The sequence below is a fragment of the Orcinus orca genome, chromosome 7, assembly GCF_937001465.1.
Source record: "Orcinus orca chromosome 7, mOrcOrc1.1, whole genome shotgun sequence".
NCBI lineage: Eukaryota > Metazoa > Chordata > Mammalia > Artiodactyla > Delphinidae > Orcinus > Orcinus orca.
Window position 1 is genome coordinate 84,734,701 of NC_064565.1, and position 13,787 is coordinate 84,748,487.

The following is a 13,787-nucleotide window of genomic DNA, read 5'->3' on the forward strand; positions in this document are numbered from 1 at the left end:
GTGTCCTACAGTTTTTTTAATTGAAGCATAGTTGATTTACAATATTGTGTTGGTTTCATGTGTATAGCAACGTGATTCAGTTATACATATATATGTATATATCTATATTTTTTTTGATTCTTTTCCATTATAGTTTATTACAACAGTATTTTAAAAAAGCAAATGTTTAATGGATTGCTTTTATTTTCCAGGGAATGAGTAGGTATCAAAAAGGTCCTAACTAAAAGAAATACACACACGCGCGCGCACACACACACACACACACACACACACACACTAGTTTTTCTTCTTCAGTTTAGTGTTTCTCTGTTAGATTTCATTATTTTTATTACATCTATATTTGCTATACATGCTATATAAAGTAAACCCAGTAAAATTTCAATACTCCAAATATACTCCAATGACTTTATGCCCCGAAGTATACTTTCTGAAGAGGATTTATGAGCAAAAGGTAAAGCATCTGATATGTAGAGATGTCTGTCAATCAAAGCAAGACAGCATAGGATAGGTGGAAAGAAGAGCAAACTGGGATTTTTAAACCTGAGTTCTAACTAGCTGGGTGATCTTGGGATTACCTGTAAAATGAGAAAGATTACCTGTAAACTGGTTTTAAAGCAAACTTCCAGCATCTTGATAGCATCTTAAAGAGTACTGCTGCTAGGATTTTCAAAACAATTCCCTTTCTCAGAATAATTGCTTCTGTTTTTTGACTCTTCGGCAAAAATTCAAGACTTTCCCAAGATATCTCTCTTTGTGAAACTCCCCAATGCAACAGGAATAATAGTGGATTACAGTGGCAATAGCAGCAGTTGTAGTATTGCTCTTGCAAGGTTATCTATCAATACTGCTTAAAAGACTGATAATTTTTTCCAGAACTATGAACCTAGTGTTTCAATGCAAACCTTAACACAATTGCCTTTGAGAAATAAGCCCTGGGGTTTTGTCCATGGTTATAATGAGTGGAAAGAAATGAATTGGGTAAAAGGCTTTGCACTGAGAAATTTCTGGAATTTCTGGCTATGGATTTTTCCTTAAACCATTAAGATGCTTATACAAATGTAAACAGATTAGCAAGAATGAGTGCTAATGGATTCCTTAATAAGCTAACACTGCAGTATTCCCCAGAACAAATCCTGGAAACCCTGGATAGAAGAATATAAGCCAAATAAAAAAGGATAGTGCATTTCTCTGTGACTCCTTCAGCCTCAAAAAGTGATTCTACAAGGTAAGACACAAGCTGGCCATTTGGCACTCTTGGTGGGGAAGCTGCCAATCAAATCGACAATTCTGAATGGGCAACCAAACCTTGAGCATAGGGAAAAGATATTCTTGAGCATATCATTGCCTTGGACTTCCAAACCTCCACCCCAGGTTCCCTGCTCCCGTGACACTAAACCCCAACATTGGGCCCCAATTTTAAGGATAATGATCCTGTCTAATACCAGAGAAGTCAGGTGACTTGTTCAGGGACAAATAGCAGTCCAAATGTAGACAAATAGTTAGGAAAAATTCAAATGATTAGGACTACTGGCTCTAGCCTCATAAGCATAATAAATCACAAGACCAGTGAAAACTAGTGGGTTTTTTTTCTCTTTTTCTGCATAACTCAAAGTGAAGTTCTCGGGGCCTAAATGTTTCACAAGTACTTTTGTTGTATTTCCTTTAGAGAAAAATGTTTTTATTATAAGTGATTGCAGGTAACATCAAGCCTTCTACCACTTATATAGGAGCTAAGGCACTGAGCTAAACCCTTTACACATCACTGTCATTTAATTCTCACATAACAATTGTATGACATAGATATTATTATGCCCACATTATTGAAGAAGAGGTTGAAGCTCAGAAAAAAACAATGTCACTAACCTATTAAAGCAAGTAGCAGAAATCAAACCAATGTCTTTAGGACCTTTAAAGTCTTTGTTCCACTGCTTACGCTAACCTGCCCAACTTGGGACATGTGGTTGTTATTAATTTTAGGGTTCAAGTCAGGACTCATCAACTTTCCGACAGACAAGCCCTGCTTTCTGTTTGTATGTGTGTGTGCATGTGCACATGCGGCATGAAAATGCATAGGTGACATGATGAGTGGGTGAGTTATCTGAATGGTGAGGGCTCATCCTGAAGCCTCCACTCTATGCCCTGTAAACCTTCCTGATGTGACAGACTGCAGAAACCGGTCAGTTCTAAACAGTGAGGAAATTACCGATTGTTCCCAACTGAATGAGCTAATCACTAAAATAGGATTATTCGCGTTTGCTTGTTTATTGTTTTAATTCATATGACAGACATTTATTAATCAACTACTATGTACCAGAATGATGACAGCCCCTACAGATACAGTACTGAATAATACTAGCATGAAAGAACTCCATCTATAGATCTGCTTCAGACAATTTAACTGAGTATAGATGGGCCTGTAACAACTGCCTATGATATAAAATGCATTTCTATTTGATGATAAAACATAGCTCCTTTTAATCCCTATTTTGTTGTTTATTTAGCAGCTCATTCTAGTCATCTGTAATACAGTTTCACACTCACTATATTTATTTTCATGAATCCTTCCATTCTTTTATTTTTCTTGCAGCCAAAAGGCTTTGTCCCCAAATGAGTGTCATCAGCACAGAGTCCCACCTGACTGATGAAAGACATGAATCACGCAACTGAGAGCTTTTGCAAGTACTCTTTATAAACTCTGTAAATATGAAGTGTTTGGTTGAAACAAGTAACCAACAAAAAATAAAATGGGGTAGGCACACTCATGTAACATGGTAATAACCTGAGGATCTCAGGCAATCACAATAAATTCATATATGATTGAACTACTATATGAACTTGGCGACATACAATTTTGACCTACGAAAATGGCATTTACATATGATTCAACCTGATATTTATTTAGACTCCTCTCTCCGAACTAGGCTACACATTAACGTTAAAAAGCCCTACTGTCCACCCAAAGTCTTTCACTGAGTTAAAACTCTTTTTAGAATGTAAACATAACACTAATTTTCCTGACAAACCAGAACAGCATCCTGTCTGCCAACACTGAACATGCCCAATCACTGAAAATACTCCTGACTTATTCTCTCCTAGTCAATAACTGTAGGTACAAAGTCAATTTGTTATATAAAAACTGCTTTTCTGTTAACACAAACATAGACAGACATGATCTCAAGAGCTAAAGCCAATATTCCATATATACCAGATACAAATCCCACACTATTGGAAATTAAAAACAAAACTATAACCAGAAGAGTTCACTATATATAATTAAAGAAAATATTAGGAGTCTGAAAGGGCTGAAGGGCAAAGAAAAAAAATGTCTTTTAGGACTATGAAACCGAAAGGGTTTTTTTTCCTCTAAATTTGTTAAAGAGAATCTGTCTCCGGGTTGAGAACTTGCTTGCAAAGTCTCTGCCTAGAGCAAGATATTCAGAGCCAACTTGTTAACTCCTAATAAAACAAGACTTGGAAGGAAAATGCTTCCAGCCCCAAAAGCGAAGTGTACCAGCCGGCATTGTGATAATACCATATGACTGGTTTTCTTAGGTATATTTTCCCCTTATTATCAACTTCCTTTTCCCATCATATTAAGATCCACAAAAACATATATTATCTACCATAGAGCAACTTGTAGCTGAACACCTTTGTTTTTTGACAATAAAAGTTCATAGGACCGATTATGTTCCATGGAAAAAGTAAGCATTGTCCACCTTTACTGTGTCTGAATGCTATCGTCCCTTTTGGTTTCAAACAATGCTTCATGGGCTTCCCTGGTGGCGCAGTGGTTGAGAGTCCGCCTGCCGATGCAGGGGACACGGGTTTGTGCCCCGGTCCGGGAAGATCCCACGTGCCGTGGAGCAGCTGGGCCCCGTGAGCCATGGCCGCTGAGCCTGCGCGTCCAGAGCCTGTGCTCCGCAACGGAAAAGGCCACAGCAGTGAGAGTCCCGCGTACCGCAAAAAAAAAAACCACAAAAAACAATGCTTCATAATACTCTGATAACACTGATCATTTCAAATATTCCTACAGTTTTCTGTATAGGTTAAAGCTACTTATCTAATAATATCTTGATTTTTACTCTTTGCTTTAATTTAAAACTATAATTTCAGAGGTGAATTCACACGATAGGAAAAAAATGACATTTCAGAAACTTAACATTATCATTCAGCATTCTATGTGGATTAATTCTTTAATTCAACCTAATAAGGAAAAGTGAATCAAGGAAATAACCCATAATTCATTATTTTCCATTGGCCATTCTCTCTGATTTCACAGGACTTAAATGTTTGGGGCCATTATTTTAAGTAAAATACTCAATAAACCAGCTGGAAACACCTCAAAGGGATGTTTTTCTTAGGCTACATAAATGGTCCCGAATTTTTACTTAACAAAGATGTTACTGTCTCTTTCAGTGGAATTGATTAACAATTGCTAAATCTTTAGCTCAATAATTAACAGAAAAAAAAATGATTTTAACCGATAACTAATTTGCTAAGGACATTTGTAATATGAATTAAACAAGCAAAGGTTTTCTCTTTTTTTTAATATATATTTTTTCCAGACCTTCTGAGTTTATTATGAACATGTATATGTGATTATAACATGTTACAACTTTCATCAGACTTGATGTATTTATGACATCTTTCACTTCTGCCCCAACCTCCAAACCTGACACAAGTCCCCACAGAATATTCCTTTTTACCCACTGACTTCCTACTGCAAGTCCTTATCACTCCTAACATAAGTCTCTTCTAACCTTTGGGAGATGAGGGCTCCACCAGAAAGTAGGCGTAGAGGGAACTTACCTCAACATAATAAAGGCCATATATGACAAACCCACAGCCAACATCGTTCTCAATGGTGAAAAACTGAAACCATTTCCACTAAGATCAGGAATAAGACAAAGGTTTTCTTTCTTCTCTCAACTGAGACGTCCGATAGCAAATAAGATTTAGTAACAATATAATATGTCCAAAAATAAACCTGTTCTAGTGCATATGTTCAAATAAATTCATCTATATTAAATTCAATTCTATTAATATTTACTAAGCATCTACAATATACAAAGTCCTATGTTCACAGGGCTTGGAGGATGGCACAAAGTGGATGAGTCCCCCAGATGTTCTTTCAAGGGATTTTTGGTCTAGTAGGGAGATTATTCAAGAATCAAAATTACTACAGAACATGGAACTTGGAAGGTGACAGCTTGAAAGGCCACATGTTAGAACTCATAGCCTGGCTTGTACCCCAGATGATTCTAGATTTATGTCCATCCCCTTGAGAGTTCAGAAGTCCAAGGTCAGATAATCTCAAATTCTTACATAGGGTAAGAATCGTATCACCAGTCAGACAAAGAGCACGTTAAACAACTATCTACCGTAGACAATTGTCATGGTAGTCCTAGCATCTTACATAGCACTTATATTTAAGAGCTTCAAGCACCTTGCAAACATAAGTGTTTTTCAGCTTTTAACTCTGTAAATCATCTGAGGAAACACAAGTAATAATTTTTATTTAGTCGATCAAGAGACCAAGAGAATTCTCTGATTTTAACCTATGGGTTTCCTCAAAATAAGAGGATGTCACCACAATCATACCAGATTTTAAATAAGCTGGATATTTCCTGGTCTACACACAAAAGCTCTCATTTCACAACTCTGTAGATTCTTCATCAAGCACCACCAGATCTTTGTTTTTGAGTTTTTAATTTTGTTTCTCAGCAAGACAAAAGGAAATCTGAAACTATGAGAAATCTAAAGCTCACTATAAGAAAATGCTAAGAACTAAAGAGCCCTGGACCACAACCCTTAACTAGGTCATCTCAGTTCAACTCCCTGCTTCTCTCTCATTGTTTCCCAAACATAGTTGGTCCAGAACCTGTTTCAGGGCTCGCCACCAAGCCCCCATACCAACCATTCTCTCCTTCACTGCTAGATAATCATAACAGCCCGCCCCCACCCCTACCACATGGCATGAGCTGCCTCATTCTCTACCACTCACTCCATCTCCAAAAACTTGTCTCCTTATCCATCTTCCTTCCTTTCCTCCAGGTTCTGAAGCAAAGCTATTTCTCTTTCTTTCAAAGGCAAAGCATCCTCTGTGCCCCATCCCTTCCTAGTTTGTGAACTGTTGCTTACCACCCCTCTTCCCCTTCAGAGCCCTTGGCCTCCTGTGGCTCCATCGTCTTTCTCCTGAGTATTGGGGTGGGGTGGAAGTATGGGTACACTTAACCCTAATGCTGCAGTTAGCTGCTCTTATATCCTTTCCTCATTCACGCAGTATCTGCTATCCTCATTTCCTTGCCACCTTCCATCTCAGATGCATATAGTTTCTCTTTGTTCTCACACGACAGGGAAATAGCTCCCTTCAATGTCATTATGGCCCCTTTTTTGCCAAAGTTAAGAGCCTCCAATCACCTCTTCTCCTTCTCCTCCTCCTGTCACCCTTGATAACATTTCTCCACTGGTAACCCATCTTCCCTTGGCTTCCATGAAGTCTCACTTTCTTCCTAATCATGTCTTCTTAACCCATGGCCCTTTTACCTCTCAAAGCTTCCAACCCCTCCTGTCCTCACTCTCCCCTTCAGAGAATCCTCTTTTGGTATCATTTTAACTATTACATCTAAAAAATTAGCTCCAGAATCTATTCTCTAGGCCTGTCTTTTGGTCAGGTGGCTCCACACCTTGAACAGCCCAGTTCACCAACTCTCACTGAAGCATCAGCAACTTCCTCTCAGTTTATATCATCCCATTTCTGTCAAAACCATCAAGAGTCACTTAAGCTCGAAACCTTGGACTCTACTTTGATTTCCCTTTCTCTTCCCACACACATATTGCATTGGTCACTTCTCTCTTTCTCATTCCTGCCACCAGAGCCAAAGCTCTACCTCCCTCACCATCTTACTGCAATAGATTCTATTTTGTCTGCATCCTCCAGGGTATGCACACCACCCTTCTCCCTCCCATTTGCCTCCCCTCCTGCCATAAACATATTCATATCCATACATGGTTTTAGATGGCTTCTAGAGGATGTGTTTGGTGTTTTTTTTTTTTTAAAACCACCATTTTCATTATTGCTTCATTGCTGAAAAACCTTCAATGATTCTCAGTCTATCTCAACTGGGCTTTCAGAGTTCCCTAAGATGTGTTTACTACCTTCCCAACTTTATTTTTCATCACTATAACACGAACACTCCCCACAGCCAGGTCCCAAACATTTCTGCTCTTTCACCAATGTTTGGTGTCACCATCAGTCCCACACCCTGCCATGCTGTTATCTTTTCCTTTTCACCAATCAAAAATCTTAGCCATTCTGGGCATGTTATATTACAGCATCATGATAAATGCACTGCCATTCTAGACGTACTGGACAACCACCCATAATTTCCAAACTATATCATGCTCTTCTGCACCCCTGCATCTATACTCATGAACTTGCATTTGCCTGAAATGTTCTTCCTTCTCCTTGTCCTCTCTGCAAAACTCTATCTGTACTTAAGGTATAACTCACGTGCTACTTCTTCTCGAATTATCCCCTGACACCCAGCAGGTATAATTTATGGACCTTTCTCTGTGTTACCACTATACTAGTTTATACCGCTGTTATATATTTGCCAGATATACTTATACGGCCACCCCCTGCTAGGTTGAGGGCGACACAACTAGAGGTAGGAACCATATCTTAAGTGTTTCTGAATGTCTCTCACTGCTTCTAGCACTGAATATGGGCTATAGTAGAGATACTCACTAAACATTTTATTAAAATTAATTATCTAATTGTGACTGTAACTTTCTAGCAAGGAAGGACTAGGTAATGAGCCCCACTTAAAATCCTGCCAGGTATATATAGTAGATGCTCAAATTTCTTTTTGAATGATAGTAAAATATGTTATATTGTTAATTATTTCATAGAGAATGTAGGCTTTTTGAAACCAGGAATTGTGTCTTATAATTCTTTCAAATAGTAAGTATAGATGATGGATGGATGCAGAAAGGAAGGGGTTAGAAAAGCAGATCCTTTTTCCCTTTCCATTCTTTTTTAAATGGCTTATAAATATGAGAAGATAGCAAGTTTGTTTCTTTCCATCTACAAACCACACTGTTGACAAATGATTGTTTTTACTTCTTTAAACATTTATGAATAAACACATTCAGGCTAAAGAAGCAGCTACCAGTACAGCTACAATAAGCTTCTTAAGATTCAAGCAAGAAATGAGTCCACATCTGAGCTTAGGGTCCAAGGCATTCCCCACGTACCATTCTTCCACTTGGTGACACTACCAATAAGCTCCTAACTGGAAGGTTAGGAAGGGTAAGGTGATCAATGAAGGTACATCAGTGTTTACCAGTGTAAAGGCACAAGGCTCTTTCAATTTTTGGAAAACCAGTAAGAAGGAAAGTGATTGTTTGCAGAAGTGATGTTTCTGTTTCAATTAATCTAATACATATATAAAATTCAAGGATTTGATATTGTCATTACTTTACACAAGGTGCAATATAGGCAGAGGGCAGACAAACTTCCTTGCCAAGCACCTTAATTTAGATCCAAAACTGAAAGCAAATTTCTTTCATGACCCAGAAGAATTAGGTAGACAAAAGTTAAGTTACTGGTAGGAGGGAGATGCAAGAGGGAGGCGATATGGGGATATACATATGTATAGCTGATTCACTTTGTTATAAAGCAGAAACTAACACACCATTGTAAAGCAATTAAAGTCCAATAAAGATGTTAAAAAACAAAAGAAGTTAAGTTACTTTTACCTCATCAGAGCTAAACAACAGCAGAGGCAGAAGTACCAGCAGTTGATTAAAGGCATTGTCCTGACCACCATGGCTAAGCAAGGGCTGCCTTATGGAACCAGGTCAGGGGACACTGATTTCTCTATCCAACTTCGAGGCACCACTTTGTAAATGACACAATCATTTTTGGGTACAAGAGGTGCTTTAAATGTGGTAACATTATATCATTTCGGCTATAATGATCATAATTACTTATTTCTTTTAATCACAACCCACTTAACCACTTTAGTACAGAGAACTAGTTCAAGGAGTTTAATTTTCATTCAACATCTAATCTTTGTGTTTACTGAAACCCTTCACAGGCTTTGTTTACTGTCTGCTTGCTGGCCTGGACGTTTGATCTTGCAAGACTAGATCAGACAGGGTCAGATAAAATACTGATTACTAGGATAAACCAGGCTTGAGGAAGTAACACTGGTTTTTAAAATCCTCATTTCTCCCAGCTTTTTAATATTTTGCAAAATAAGCTCAAATAAACAAACAAAATTAAGACAACTAGCAATCAGGGGCTTCTTGAGCAATGACTGAGAAAAGGAAAGTGATGGGGATAATTTTGCTTTCTGGCCACAGTATAGGGTTTGGTTAGGTCCATTCATTCTAGTGGTATTATTTTATGACACAAATAATTTGGAGATATCCACTAGAATTGTGTGAACTTTCAATGACCCCTTAATTCTTGTGACATATTAAAGACTTGAAACTGACCTGACCGAAGACGGCAGTTCATTTTGCTTTTGGTGCCAGATGAAAAACACTTTAAACATAAAATTATTTTCTTTTAAATTATTAATTTTTAATTAGGAAACATTTAAAACATATGAGTGCTTCTTTGTTAAGGTACTTTCTTATTCTTATAAGATCCCTTGCAGAATTAGATTGCCATAATAGTATAATTAATAATAGTACTGCACATAATTGCCACTTAGTTTCATAAAACTGATGGGGCAAGTGTATGTCTAAATAGACTTAATCCAAAAGAAGAGTGAGGTTAAAAATATTGCTTTAATAAAATGCGTAGAACCTATGAAAGAAAAATTGATAGGTAAATCCCACATAACCCTCAAAATTCTTGAAAATAATTAATAGCATGAATGTTTCTAGGTCCCGGGGGATTATCCTTGGGTCCAACACTAAGACTCCTACACATTAAACAACCGTTAATATTGGTCTTTTTGTTTTGTTTTGTTTTTCCACAAAATGTATGTATTTTTCTGAATCCTGGGAGCTTATGAGCGCTACATTGTAAAATCTAGGCCAGAAGCAATTACAGTATGAGATGAACAGCAATTAAAAGAATGCCATCTGAACCAACCAACTACCACATTCAACCACTTCATTTTCTTCAGTATCAAAAACTCCTGGGAAGCAGGTTCATGGTTCTGAACTTTAAAACCAGAGTACACAAACTGTCTCCCCATCTATCCTGAATTAACACTAATGTTAACTCAAATATGTCTGTGTCAACTATGATTGCCTTTGAAATTAAAGGAAAAAGGTAAACAGAATGTGCTTTGCTGTGATCACTGGGGAAAATAACGTTAACATGCTAAGCCAAACCAACTTAGGACTTTTTAAAGAATAAGTGTAAATAGTTTAGCTATAATAACAACAAATTCAAAAAATGCACATTAAAATGTTTACTTCAAAATTTAGACAATTCCATTTGTATATAGTCTTTACATCTGTTTTTAATGATATCAAATTATTGATTATTCATTTTTCTCATATTTATTTAAGCATTAACTATAGAATTTGCAATCTGATCTTTTTTTCCTAAAACCTTTCAGTAGACTTTTATTTTTGCCAGGTTTTAGTCATGTTTACTTTGATCTTTCAGAGTATATAATTATTTTACTGTTTATTTCTATGAGAAGAGAAAAAAAATTTGACCTAGGAGATCTATATGTGGCAATTTGTAACAGAATCACATAGCTTATGTTTGGGAAATCATGGTTTTGATTAAGAAGCAACCATTTAGTTCCCACTGTTTTATTAAAACAGACATTAGCAGATAATAGGAAACATATTTAACAATGTAGCCTGCATTTAGTTTGAGACATCAGTAAGCTAGCTTGAGATTTTCTTCTATACTGAACATCAGCAATGATTCATGTAAACTGGTAACTATGGAATGGAAACAAGGTGGGGGAGGGGAGACAAGGAAAGACAGAGAACTCTGACTTCTGCGCTCTCGGGAAGAGCCCTAAGGTAGAATTCTGGTTTTGCTACTTCATTTCCAGATTTGAAATTCACTACTTTTTTTGAAAATGGATAGACACAAATAGAAATCTTACAAACAAAATCATTGCTTTCTCATGAGAAATGGATTCTACTAGATAGGAACTCCCACAGTGACATCTATTCACAGCATAAAGCTTGTAAGGACTGAAATGTTCCTGAATAGGTCCAACACCTCCTTTTCTCTGAAGGTGGAAAGTTAATAAAATGCACTTCTCTGGGGTGTTTATTTTCTCTACACCATTATACCTGTCATGAATTCTTTGTTTTTCCTCCCACTCCCTTGGTTGATGAATCAACACCACTTGAACTGTTTTATGGCAGCTTGTGTTTACTTCACACATACCTTAACCTTCCCTTTTCTCCTCCTAGTGACACACACACATGCACACACACACTTTTTAACAGCAATGACTAGCTCCATCTCTTTGAATAGCATGTGTACACAGCAGCTGGCCGCCTCTTCAGGTGTGGATCCTTGACCTCCTGATTGAAATCAAGGTCTCAGTCTGCTTTTATGGCACTTAAAGATTTAACTGTGCATTTACTATCTTGAAGAAAAAAACAGAGCTTGAAGAATTGACTTGCTAAGAAAGAAAGGAGAAAAGTAGAAGACATAAGTGTTAATGTGTGTGTGAACAGATATATACACACACAGACCACACACACACGCGCACACACACACACACAGATTCTGTAGTGGCGATTCTGAAAACACTAGAGTGAAGAGTTTCCAGTCTTTTTGAATCTGGAATTATACTCCAGACTATTAAAAGAGAACGCTCTCTTCCTTTCTCTTATAATAGCAAGTAAATTGGATCTAACAAATGACCTTGAAGCTGCGTGATTCTTTTGATTTTTAGGCAAAGAGGATATTGTTCAAGCACTTTAACAATCTGATTTTAAAGGGAAAACTTGGAGACAACACTTACAGAAAAGGAACACTTCCGAACCACACAATCATGTCTTATAATGAGAAGGAGTTATTCATCTTATCCTGTACAGGAGTTAATATTAATAACATTGTAAAGCAAGTACCCAAGCCAGAAACTAGAGGGTCCTAAGAATTTTAGAATATATTGAAAAGGAATGGATCTTAATTCAATTTTTAGTGAACTTAATTTCTCCTGGGTAGTTCAACAACTTGACTTTCCTTATAAATTGTATATTTAGCATAAAATGCTCTCATTCCTTTGTAATCAGAAATGTGCCACCAATACAAATAAAGCTCATTTTCTCAAAAGGTAACCTTGTAAACAAACTCCCAAATACTCAACAGCCAAGAGGCATTAGTTCCATACTGTCTCCCTAGAGGAAAACTACAGGTAGTAAAAACAAATAAATTAATCCTTTACTTTTACCTGCCTACCATAAATTGTCATTTAACCCTCTCAACAGAGGCAGTGAACCATCAGCAAGTCTCTGAATACCTATAATAAAGCATGATGAATGATGTCATAATCATGCAAAATATGAACTAGAAGAACCCTCAAACATCAACCTGTTCTGTTACCAAGCTATCCCCCAATCCCCTCAGGGGTTGGTAGCATTTGAATTGAATAGCATTTGAAGTGGGGTGAGAACAACAGAATTTTTCCAGCATTGAAAAATTTGCAAAGGCAAAATATCACATATATTTAAAGGGCTGGATGGCCTAAATAGCATGCCATTTATTATATGAGAATGGTGTATTCAGGACCAGATATAATTCTACATATAATATATTGCTGCTAGTAGAATTACTACCATTAATTATTGTTACAATATTATAGCTATTGTTTATTAAGAGATTACTTTGTGCCAGTATTAACATATTTAGTCCTCACAGCTAGCCAGTGACTTACTTTTATTACTTCCAATTTTCAGATAAGGAGATTGAGTCTTGGTGAAGTTAAATAATTTGTTCAGGCTCACACAGCTAGTAAACAGAAGACAAAGATTTGAATACAAGTCCTCCTGACTGCAGAGTCCCTTTGCTTAAACCACTGTTCTGGAATTGTCTCCAAATAAACACAACATCAAAACTCCATTTCTGACCAAAGATTTCCTGATACCACACAGTCATTTCAATTTGATAATTGGTACTTAAACTGTAAGTGCTGATTTAACCTAGAATGACTGCTTTTTTCATTAATAAATTAATGAAAATGATTTATTGATTGAGCTTTTTAAATAGACATGCCTCTCTGAAGTATACAACTTCAAAATGTTTTTAAAGATCTCAGCCTTCACAAGCATCTCTTGTGAAAACTACACACTTCATATATTATGCTAAGAATTTTACTTTAGTTCTAACACCATCTTAATTTTAAGGGAGCCAATCTGGATCTCTTGATGAAAATATTAAGAATCTTATCTTGCACCCCAATGTTCATAGCAGCACTATTTACAACAGTCAAGACATGGAAGCAACTTAAGTGTCCATCAACGGATGAATAGATAAAGATGTGGTATATACATACAACAGAATATTACTCAGCCACAGAAAAACAATGAAATATTGCCATTTGCAGCAACACGGATGGACCTAGAGATCATCATACTGACTGAAGTCAGACAGAGAAAGACAAATATTATATGATATCACTTAATGTGGAATCTTGAAAAAATAATGCAAGTGAACTTATTTACAAAACAGAAACAGAATCACAGACATAGAAAACAAACCTGTGGTTGCCAAAGGAGAAGGGGGCAGATAAATTAGGAGTATGGAATTAACAGATAAATACCACTATATATAAAATAGA

At 36.8% G+C, this 13,787-nt stretch overlaps 1 protein-coding gene across 4 annotated transcripts in view; it reads right to left on the reverse strand.

Annotated features, from left to right (window-relative positions):
- Nucleotides 1-13,787, reverse strand: part of SATB2 (SATB homeobox 2) — a 201,623-nt gene that overhangs the window by 87,761 nt on the left and 100,075 nt on the right. The gene's annotated exons all lie outside the window — the stretch shown is intronic.